Source organism: Berghia stephanieae, chromosome 3, assembly GCF_034508935.2.
Source record: "Berghia stephanieae isolate SIO BIC M18660-M18661 chromosome 3, UCSD_Bste_1.3, whole genome shotgun sequence".
In the NCBI taxonomy this organism is placed as follows: domain Eukaryota; kingdom Metazoa; phylum Mollusca; class Gastropoda; order Nudibranchia; family Aeolidiidae; genus Berghia; species Berghia stephanieae.
The window spans coordinates 82,033,425-82,043,890 of record NC_088362.1 but is presented as its reverse complement, the minus strand read 5'-3'; positions in this window follow the sequence as shown (position 1 = coordinate 82,043,890).

Sequence of the window (10,466 nt, the reverse complement as noted above, 5' to 3'; positions counted from 1 at the left end):
GTTTTGGCGGGTTTCGTAAAAAAGTAATTGCTTCATTCTCGTCTGGTACCCAACTCCCATAGTTCGGCTTCATTTCCCACTGGTATCCATCTTCCATAGTCCCAGGTTCATTTCCACTGATTTCCTCTTTTCACAGTCCCAGGTTCACTCCCAACCGGTGTGCACTTCCCTGAGTCCCGGTTCATTGCCCAATGGTGCCCACTTCCCATAACTTTTGACAATTTCGGTAGGTTTCGAAATAAAAGTACATTCTGAGCTCACTGTCCACTGGTATCAGCCTCTCGCAGTCCCGGGTTCAATCCTCATCGGTGTCCAAATCCCAGATTCACTCCCCACTGCTGCCTGCTTCCCATAACTTTGTCGGCTTTTGGCGGGTTTTGTAAAAAAGTAATTCCCCTCCCCCTTGGTATTGCTTTTTTACAAAATCCAGAGTCCCAGGTTCAATTCCCACAAGTGTACACTTCCCTGATTCTCAGGATCACTCCCACTGTTGCCTACTTCAATAACTTTGTCGGATATTGCCAGGTTTAGTCGGGTTTTGTAAAAAAGTAATTGCTTTTATGTGAAACTCGCTGAAACCCGCCGAAAACCAGAGTCTCAGGTTCACTCCCCACTAGTGTACACTTCCCTGAGTCTCAGGTTCACTCCCCACTGTTGCCTACTTCCCATAACTTTCTCGGATATTGCCAGGTTTTCGTCGGGTTTCGTAAAAAAGTAATTACTTTTATGTGAAACTCGCTGAAATCCACCGAAAACCAGAGTCTCAGGTTCACTCCCCACTGGTGTACACTTCCATGAATCTCAGGTTCACTCCCCACTGTTGTCTACTTCCAACAACTTTGTCGGATATTGCCGGGTTTCGTAAAAAAGCAATTGCTTTTATATGAAACTCGCTGAATCCCGACGAAAACCAGAGTCTCAGGTTCACTCCGCACTGGTGTATATTTCCATGAATCTCAGGTTCACCCCCCACTGTTGCCTACTTCAATAACTTTGTCAGATATTGCCAGGTTTCGTCGGGTTTCGTAAAAAAGTAATTGCTTTTATGTGAAACTCGCTGAAATCCGCAGAAAACAAGAGTCTCAGGTTCACTGCCCAGTGGTGTACACTTCCATGAATCTCAGGTTCACTCCCTATTGTTGCCTACTTTCAAAATCTGTCGGATATTGCCGGGTTTCGTAAAAAAATAATTGCTTTTATGTGAAACTCGCTGAAATCCGTCGAAAACCATAGTCTCAGCTTCACTCCCGACTGGTGTACACTTCCCTTAGTCTCAGGTTCACTCCCCATTATTTGCCTACTTTCCATAACTTTGCGCGATTTTGTTGGGAGATGGCGCATTTCGTAAACAAAAAGTAATTGCTTTTTTTTTTTTCAAAACCCGCCGACACCCAGTCACAGGTTCACTCCCCACTGGTGTACACTTCCCCGAATCTCAGGTTCACTCCCCACTGTTGCCTACTACCCATAACTTTCTCGGATATTGCCAGGTTTTGTCGGGTTTCGTAAAAAAGTAATTGCTTCTTTATGAAACTAGCTGAATCCCGCCGAAAACCATAGTCTCAGGTTCACTCCCCACTTGTGTGCACTTCACTGAGTCTCAGGTTCACTCCCCACTGTTGCCTACTTCCCATAACTTTGTCGGATATTGCCAGGTTTTCGTCGGTTTTCGTAAAAAAGCAATTGCTTTTATATGAAACACGCTGAAACCGCCGAAAACCAGAGTCTCAGGTTCAGTCCCCACTGGTGTACACTTCCCTGAGTCTCAGGTTCACTCCCCATGTTGCCTACTTCCCATAACTTTCTCGGATATTGCCAGGTTTTTGTCGGGTTTCGTAAAAAAGTAATTGCTTTTATGTGAAACTCGCTGAAATCCACCGAAAACCAGAGTCTCAGGTTCACTCCCCACTGGTGTACACTTCCATGAATCTCAGGTTCACTCCCCACTGTTGTCTACTTCCAACAACTTTGTCGGATATTGCCGGGTTTCGTAAAAAAAGTAATTGCTTTTATATGAAACTCGCTGAATCCCGCCGAAAACCAGAGTCTCAGGTTCACTCCCCACTGGTGTACACTTCACTGAGTCTCAGGTTCACTCCCCACGCTTTGCCTACTTTCCACAATTTTGCCGCATATTGTCGGGTTTCGTAAAAAAAGTAATCTCCCCCCCCCCCCTATTTTGTTATTGCTTTTTTACAAAACCCAGAGTCCCAGGTTCACTCCCCACTGGTGTACACTTCCCTGAATCTCAGGTTCATCCCCTCCTCCCCCCCCCCCCCCTTACACACACACGCACACACACACACACACGCTGCTGCCTACCTCCCATAACTTTGTCGGATATTGCCAGGTGTCGTCGGGTTTCGTAAAAAAGTAATTGCTTTTTATTACGAAACCCGCCGAAACCCAGTCCCAGGTTCACACCCCACTGGTGTACACTTCTCTGAGTCCCATATTCACTCCCACAGCTGCACTCTTCCCATAACTTTGTCAGGTTTCGGAAAAAAAAACACCGTATTATAGTGCAAAACCACTATTCAGGTCAGATACTGAATAGTGCAAAACCGCTATTCAGTATCTGATACTGAATAGTGCAAAACCACTATTCAGTATCAGATACTGAATAGTGCAAAACCACTATTCAGTATCAGATACTGAATAGTGCAAAACCACTATTCAGTATCAGATACTGAATAGTGCTAGCCTTTCTGATTTGAGGTCCATTTGGCCCCCATGACTTGCACATAGTAAAATACTAGAAAGTCCTATTTATTTCTTATAATTTGAGGGCCATTTAACCCCCATGGTTTTACTGTGGAAAATTCAGTTAAAATCATATTTTCTCATTAAATGTATACATCGTTTTGTTGTTTTTGTTGTGACATAATGCACCTATTTATTTAGTGACATAGTCGTGTCAATATGATCCACAACTTACTGGTAGATGGCATCTACAATAATTGACTTGGTAATTTTGTTTCCTGTTTGCTGTCCAATATAATGAGCGCCAGTTTCAGTTACCTACTTTTTCATCAACTCTAATCAAGAAACATCCAAAAGTAAGTACTAACTCATTACTTTTTTTTTTCATTAGATGTGTGATGTATGAAGATTATTCTGACACTTATCCTATGTAACGAAAAATGGATTGATATGTATGATTTTAGAGCCAGCTAGAATCGCCAAATATGAAATGATGAAACAATAATGGATAAATGAAAGCGCTAATATTCAATTTAATGTTTCTTCCAATACTTGCCTTACTTTCGCTTCTCGATTATTATTATTATTATTATTATTATTATTATTATTATTATTATTATTATTATTATTATTATTATTATTATTATTATTATTATTATTATTATTATTATTATTATTATATCATTATTATTATTATTATTATTATTATTATTATTATTATTATTATTACGTATTATTATTATTATTGTTATTATTATTATTATTATTATTAATATTATTATTATTATTGTTATTATTATTATTATTATTATTATTATTATTATTATTATTATTATCATATTATTATTATTATTATTATTATTATTATTATTATTATTATTATTATTATCATTATTATTATTATTATTATTATTAATATTATTATTATTATTATTATTATTATTATTATTATTATTATTATTATTATTATTATTATTATTATCATTATTGTTATTATTATTGCTATTATTATTAATATTATTATTATTATTATCGTCATTATTGTTATTATTATTGCTATTATTATTATTATTATTATTATTATTATTATTATTATTATTATTATTATTATTATTATTATTATTATTATTATGATATTATTATTATTATTATTTTTTTTATTATTATTATTATTATTATTATTATTATTATTATTTATTATTATTATTATATTATTATTATCATCATAATTATCATAATTATCATAATTATTATTATTATTGTTATTATTATTACCATTATTATTATTATTATTATTATTATTATTATTATTATTATTATTATTATTATTATTATTATTATCATTATTATTATTATTATTATCATTATTATCATAATTATCATAATTATCATAATTATTATTATTATTATTATTATTGTTATTATTATTACCATTATTATTATTATTATTATTATTATTATTATTATTATTATTATTATTATTATTATTATTATTATCATTATAGAAAATTGTGGAATGAAACGAAAGAAATAGCATTCCTATCTCTTTAGAATTTTTCTATATTATAAAGTCATGGGGGCCAAATGGACCCCAAATCAGGAAATCGTACTTTCTCGTATTTTTCTCTTTTAATGTCAAGGGGGCCATTTGGACCCCAAATCAGAAAATCTCAAATTCCATATGAGCATGCTCAGTGTGAGTAAACTATGCACGTGACAAGCGTGACATTTGGCATGGTCATGGACCTCATCGTTTTAGGAAACGTCACCAAATTTTAGGTCTCGGTGTCAAAAATTTACTGTTTTATGAATAAAAACAAAACCCTGGGGACTTTTTGGCCCCCGAGTATGGAAATAGGGTTAAGAGACATTTAGAAGTATTAAACAGTATGCTGGGCTGATAAAATTGTTTACATAATATTGCGACACTTGGGCGTGCCTGGCGTACATTGGGGAAAAAACCCGGTTAAAAAAAAAACATTGCCTTGTTCAATCCAAATAGATACAGATAAATCAAAACAACAACGCCCAGAGTGAGGAGTGATAGTGATTTTAGATAAGTACCGGATTCGTAGGTAATGACGTCGAGTGCTGAGTGTGTAATCCACAATGCTAAATGCTGGCTTTTCTATCAAGCACACGCAGTGGGAATTGTCATTCCATTTCTGGAATTGAACAAGACAAGACGCAATAAACGCAACACCAGTGAAAACTCTCTTCGTAATTTTGTAAAAGATGACCGATAAAAGGAAATTGAATTGTCTCACTCCCAACTATTGACAGAGTTCACAATAACGGAGAATTATCATTATGACTTGTATCAAGACCACCCACATTTACCTCCCTCATATCCTTTGTAAAATACTCAACACGGAAAACTCGAATACACGGAAATCTCAAACTAATAGGCTCGGTGCCGGCTTGTTCGAGATTTCCGTGCTCGAGTGTATTACTGGCAATCTAGCTCCAATGTAATAGCAGAAACGATTTCTCAAAATTTTAAAAAGTGTGGACAAAGTACCATTTGGATACAGGAAATGAGGGTGACACCGATCCTTTAACACCTTTAGGAAGTTCTGGCCAATTTATTTTAAAACTGCAGAAAAGTGTTGTCATTTGAAATGGCTCAGACGTGGTGACAGCCGGCCGGACTGAGACCATCGTTACAGGTAATCACCGGCCTTATGAGGGAAATTACGCTTTTTTACGGTGCGGCCAAATCAAGGAGGAATGTTTCCAATGCCTCGGCCGGACAAAGGATATAACATCACTTGAGACAATTTCATTTGTTTTCATAAAGCGTTGCAGTCCAACAGATTTCACTACTGATGATGAATAATCCTAAGTGAATACTAAGCCGCTGAAAGGCAAAATTAATGTAAAATTAATGACAGAATGGTTCAACTCGAATGTTGACGACAATGTTTGTCAACATCTTGCAGTACCTCAGGTAGACAATTTTATTCAGAAGCGAGCGGATCTGATTCAAATCCAAGGAGAGCCAATTTTTTTCTGACCTCTGTCGACTCAGCAGTGAATGAGTTGCTGAGACTGTTTTGGATTGGACAAAAAGCTCTACATGGCAAATCAATGGTTCATCAAATAAGTACGAACAATTGTTACTGTCCACTTCAAGCAACATAAAAGTAGTCCTTCAGATCCATGGAGCCGGAGTTTATTCCAGCTTCTATAGCGTAAAACGGACAATAGCAATTGCTTGCTACCCTTTGAATAGGACGCTGGTCTATAGCAAAGTACTTTCCGCCAGATCTAACAGACTAATCACTACTGGGTGGACAGGAGTCTCAAAATTTTAAAAAATCTCGACTTCTTCCGGAATCGATCTTGATCTTTTTGTGTGTGAAACAAGTGCTCTACCTATGTTTGGTTTATTTTTTTTAAAGGGTTTTACAGCGTTTGCAACACATTTAGATCATATAAAAAGGAAGGAAATTGGATAGTAAAAAACATTCTAGAGGCACAATTAAAAGAACTTGAGGAAAAAGTAAGACAAAGGGGAATTAGTTCAAATAGGAAAGAGATGTAGATTCCAAGACCACACCATCAGTTTGAGATCACCTTAAAGTCTCATCAATATACCAGCACAAGATCCCACTAAGAGGAATTCACTCAAATGTTTACAAATCATATGCAAATATTTTTTAAAAAAACAATAATAATAACAATACACAACAGAGAGATGCTTTACAAGGGGAAAAAAATATCATCTCTCAAAACTATAAGTATACATTCGACTGTTTCCCTCCCAGCCAAGGACTCCAGCCAGGGTCTTGACAAAAGTAAGTAATCTCATTCCAAGACAAAGAAAAAAAGCAATTGGGAAACAGATACCGGGGGATAGAAGACCCAGCAAGTACCTCCCTGCCCACTATGGGAGGTCTGGAACCCCACCCAGGTGCTCTACCAACTAAGCTATCGGGACCCCCTTATGCAACAACCCAGTCAAAACAGAGGTTTGTTTTTAAGAGTTTTGCGGCGCTTGCAACACAATAAGGTCATATCAGCGCCAGTAAAAAGGAAGAAAATGGGATAGTAGAAAGTTCTAGAATTACAATTAAATCACACACAAAAAGGTAAGACAAAGGGGAAATGGTTCAAATAGGAAACAGATGTAGATTCCAAGTACTAGTTTGAAATCACCTAAAAGTCTCACCTTGACACAAGCACAGGTCCCTACTAAGAGGAATACACTGTTTTGTTTTTGTTTTTAAGGCTTTTACGGCGCTTGCAACACATTTAGGTTATATAAGCGCCAGTAAAAAGGAAGAAAATGGGATAGTAAAAAGTTCTAGAATTACAATTGAAGCATCCAAGAGAAAGTAAGACATAGGGGAACTGGGAACAAATAAGGATCAGATGTAGATTCCAAGAGCATATCACCAATGTACTTAGTTTGAGATCACCTATAAGTCTCATCTGGACACAAGAACAAAATCCAACAAAGAGGAACACACTCAAATGCTTACATTATACATTAAAAAATAACAAATATACTAATACATAACAGACAGATGATTTACAAGGAAAAATATCATCTCCCAAAACAATAACTATGCATTTGACTGTTTCCCTCCCAGCCAGGACTCCGACCAGGGCCAGGAAAAAAACCAAGTAATCTCATTCCAAGACAAAGACAGAAAGCATGTTGGAAAACAGATATAAGGGGATAGAAGACAGTATGTACCTCCCTGCCCGCTATGGGAGGTCAGGATCCCCACCCAGGAGGAATACACTCAAATGTTTATAAATCATATAATATAATATGTAAACATAACATAATACAGTGTGTATAGCGGAGAGCTGATTTACAAGACAAAATATATCATCTCCCAAAACTCTATACATTTGACTATTTCCCTCCCTGCTAGAGTATCTGGCCAGGGTCAGGACAAAACCAAGTAATTTCATCCCGACATAGACAGAAAGCATCTTGGAAAACAGATATAAGGGGATAGAAGACACAGTAAGTGCCTCCCTGCCCAATATGGTAGGTCAGGAACCCCACCCAGCAAAACAGAGGAGATGCTCTATGACTTTATAAATGATCTTTAACACTGCAGCGAGTAAATATCTTATAAAATACAACAACAAAATCAGCCATTAATTTACCAACTTTATTCAAGATCATAATCTTGCACTCATTAAACTGCCAGACTCTGAGAAAGAAAAAAAAACACGTGTATCTTAAAATTTGGCCGGAAAATTCGCCATTTATATATTGATCGATTAAAATGACCCTCGACTTGACAACATCTCTCAAACCTGGGGCTTTCGATCGAGGAGTTGAAGGATGAATTTTCTTACCAAAATTTTTAGGTTTGATTGGATTTTTTTTTTTTTGTTTTTGTTTTTTTTCAGAGTGCGGCAGTATAGGGTTATAGGGAAATAATGACTTACAATGATGTCTTAAAATGAACAGCTTTTTGGCATATTAGCCTACTACTGTTTTAACATAGACAATAATTTAATAATAGGCCTGAGAGAATTTCACAATAACATCATGAATCATGTTTATGTTTGTTTTATGTTTTTAAGGGTTTTACGGCGCTTGCAACACATTCAGGTCATATCAGCGCCAGTAAAAAGGAAACAAATGGGAAAGTAAAAAGTTTTAGAATTACAAATAAAATACCCAAGAAAAGGTAAGACAAATGGGAATTGGTTCAAATAAGGAACAGATGTAGATTCCAAGAGCACACTATCAAAATACTTATTTTGAGATCACCTAAAAGTCTCACCCAGACACAAGCACTAAGAGGAATACACTCATAAGTTTACAAATCATATAATATAATATGTAAACAAAACAATACAGTCCATAACAGAGAGATGATTTAGAGATGATTTACAAGGAAAAAAATATCTCCCATTTGACTGTTTCCCTCTTAGCCGGGGTATCCGGCCTGGGCTAGGACAAAACCAAGTAATCTCATTCCAAGACAAGGACAGAAAGCAAGTTGGAAAACAAATATAGGGGGATAAAAGACACAGTAAGTTCCTCCCTGCCCACTTTGGAAGGTTAGGAACCCCATCCAGGGGGGATGGGTTCAAATAGGCAACAGATGTAGATTTCAAGAGCACACTATCAGTGTAACTTAGTTTAAGATCACCTAAACGTCTCATCCAGACACAAGCACATGCCCTCACTAAAGAGGAATACACTCAAATGTTTATAAACCATATATATTTAAAACAAAAAAAAAATGCAGCAGTACATAACAGAAATATGATTTACAAGTGGACAAAATATCATCTCCGGAACTATAACTATACATTTGATTGTTTCCTTCCCAGTTTAGGACACCGTGGTATACAGTATGACGCAGAGGAAGGAGAAGATTTGGTCGCAGAATGTTGAGACATGACAGGTATAGTCCAAATAACAGCAAAAGTGATGTTAACAGTGTTATGGGATGTTAAATGTGTTCCGTTGCTCGACTTGTTGCCACCAGGATAGACTGGTTGACTGTTGCACGAAATAATGAAACACTAAAAACATTGGGGTCGTTGAAAAAGATTCTATTTTGTTTGTTTTTAAATGTTTTTTTTTCTTTTGTTTTGTTTTTTCTTTGTTTTTCGTTTGTTTTTTTTTAATAGCGCTTGCCAGTGCCACACTTTTAGGTCACTTCAGAGCCAGTAAAAAGGAAGACTATAAATTGGTCACAAGATTTAGGTCTATCTATCATGAGGCAAAGAAAATGTAAGACAAAGGGGATGAGTTCAAGGGAGATCAGGAGTCTATCCAAGAGCGATATATCCCTGCCCTGTAGCTAGTCTCAAACCACTTAATAAGTCCCCTTCTGACAATACCATTGGACATGGGAAATCCACCAAAAGGGGACTTTTTTGCGAGCTGGTCAGAATAAAGTCTGCTGCATGATATATAGCAATATGGAGTCATCAAGAGATGATTATCTGAGGCGAAATAGACTGACACCTGCCTATGAGGTTTTTCTAATTGTTTGTGGCTTTGTTTTTTTACAAATTAACAAGGTCACCTCTGATACTGTTGGAGGGTCCTGAGAGCTCAGTTGGTAGAGCAGTCGGCTCACAAAGAGACCCAAGATCATCCCCGGTGAAGTCGACATTTTTTTTCTGACACCCCCCCCTCCCGCGTGTCCACCCAGCAGCGATTGGGTAGCTGAGTCTACTAGATCTGACAGAACGTACTTTGCAATAGGCCAGTGTCCTATCCAAAGGGTGGCAAACTGAGATAAACTCCAGCTCCATGGACATAATGCCTCCGAAAGACTACTTTTGATAATGTCAATTTAACCATGTACTTGCCCCTTGTATCTTACGTTTGGCCTAACCCTCTCACAATGCTGTGGACCGGAAAACTAATCTTCTGTGCTTTTACTTCATGCCAAACTATTGTAATCGATGTGTACTTATTTGCAAGTGTGCTAATACAAAAAAATTTATTGCCTCACTGTAGCAATGAAAATGCTCTCATACCAACGCAAAATAATTATCCATGATAAAAATGTTTTAAAACAAAGCCATAATTGTTTTGTTTTTGTTTTTAAGGGTTTTACGGCGCTTGCAACACAATAGGTTATATCAGCACCAGTAAAAAGGAAGAAAATGGGATAGTAAAAAGTTCTAGAATTACAATTAAAGCATCCAAGAAAAAGTAAGACAAAGGGGAACTGGGAAAAAATAGGGATCAGATGTAGATTCCAAGAGCATACCATCAATGTACTTAGTTTGAGATCACCAATAAGTCTCGTCTGAACACA